The sequence below is a fragment of the Bemisia tabaci genome, chromosome 9 (assembly GCF_918797505.1).
Source record: "Bemisia tabaci chromosome 9, PGI_BMITA_v3".
NCBI lineage: Eukaryota > Metazoa > Arthropoda > Insecta > Hemiptera > Aleyrodidae > Bemisia > Bemisia tabaci.
Window position 1 is genome coordinate 8,641,925 of NC_092801.1, and position 1,927 is coordinate 8,643,851.

General features: G+C 34.3%; 1 non-coding gene across 1 annotated transcript; it reads left to right on the plus strand.

The window, feature by feature from the left end:
- Nucleotides 1-924: 924 nt before the first annotated feature.
- TRNAN-GUU (transfer RNA asparagine (anticodon GUU)) lies at nt 925-998 on the plus strand. The gene has a single exon. It is a non-coding gene; the product is annotated as a tRNA-Asn (tRNA).
- Nucleotides 999-1,927: the final 929 nt, after the last annotated feature.

Sequence of the window (1,927 nt, forward strand, 5' to 3'; positions counted from 1 at the left end):
TCATTAAAAATGCGAATATTTTTAAGTTTCTCGGTTGAAAAAAAACTTTTCACGACTTTTTTTTTCATTTTCCAGGAACAGTAACATCCGATGACGATATTATGCTTCAGAAAATAAAACGGAATCAATTTAAGCTTTTTTTTTCAACCGAGGAACTCCAAAATAATGAATTATAATTATATACAATATAATAGGTAATACAACAACATAAAATAATAAAAATACAACTAAAGACAGATCCTCCGGAGGATATATGAAGGATGCTCATTGACAGTTAAAGTCGATAAATGTACATTTCCGATTGCGAAATTTGACTTCAGTTTGAAATTGGGAGCTACGATTTATGTTTCATCTGTATAAAAACACGAATGTGTATAGGGAAACTAATGGTACATACGTTGTTTCTAAACTGAGTAAGAAATTGTAGCTCCTAATTGTAAAATGCAGTCTAATTGTACATATCTGCTTATGGGCCCTATTTTTATTTTTGACTTCTTTTAAAAATTTATTTTATTTTAATTTTTTTATTTTAATTTTTCTTTATTCATTAAAAATAAAAAATAAAATCAATCGACTGCTCTCCTACAGATCACTTGGAATGTTCACTTATTTGAATATTTACCTACTCCCGTCAGGAAATTCCAAGAAGATACTTTGCCTCGCTCTCTTTAAAAGAAAATAAATAATTAAGTGGATATGAATAAAGGACATTTCAAATTTCGATATCTCAACCGCACAAAACCAACACAGCAAGTAAGTATTACAGCGTAAATAGGAAGTTGCTTGCGCAATCACAAGTGAGACTAGGGTCATCAACTTTTCAAGGTCGCGGTACTCGTATTGGCCCGACGCAGCTATTCATGACGTCATCGCTCGCTGGAGGACGCCGTTGAAGAGCCTCAATTTCGTCTCCCTCCGTCATCTGCCTCCGTGGCGCAATCGGCTAGCGCGTTCGGCTGTTAACCGAAAGGTTGGTGGTTCGAGCCCACCCGGGGGCGTTAATTTTTAAATAGGACAAACGTTATTTTTTAACCTCAGTTGGTTCTGGAAGATCATGGTTCCTCTTTTTGCGAAAGAATTCAAATTTATATCGTGCTAATATTTTATAAAATAAAATTCCTATCTTCTAGTTCTATTATTATTTTTTTTCATTTTCTCTTTTATTTTATTTTATTTTTGTATCGAAGGCCAAAGTATGAAACCACGTGTCTTCGTTTGCGAGGTTGCAGATTTCCTGGTATACTTTATTTTCTCCTCAGGACACCAGTCGTCATATTTTTTTGAAAATTTCCGTGATTTTTTTTTCTCAGTTAGGAGAATATTGTGTGTAAATTTTAAGCTCTGAAGTTGGCTTGTCCCTCTTTGAAAAAGAAAAATAAGAGTGGAAATTTTAGATCGCCGCAATGATCTTACGTGGTTTTTCACATTGGCCATTGACATTATTTATTTTTGCGGGATGCATCAACCAGGAAAGATATTGATGGTTCCAGTGGTTTGTAGATTTTAATAACGAAAAATACTTCTAATTCACATATTCTATAGGAAATTTTCCGAAATATTTCTAAAAGGTAATTACACGATTTTCTGTGATTTTTAAATAGATTTTAATAGATTAAATAGAGAGAGAGGAGAAAAAATGAAATTTATATTCGTCACCTTCCGGCCAAAGTATCGTAAGCGCCACGCGACGTCTCAGTATTTTCGCCGCCATTTTCTATTTTTAGGGAGAAATTCTTGATTGAATCTGTTTGAAAATTTCACTGAATTTCATTGGCAGCACAAAGAAAATTCAGTGAAATTTTCGGACAGCTTCGTCTGAGAAAAAATAAAATAGCGGCGGAAATTTCGAAACGTCGCATAGCGCTTGTGATACTCTCGCCGGGAGCACTGAAAAAAAAATTCTCGGCGTTTTTACCACGGTCCGTTG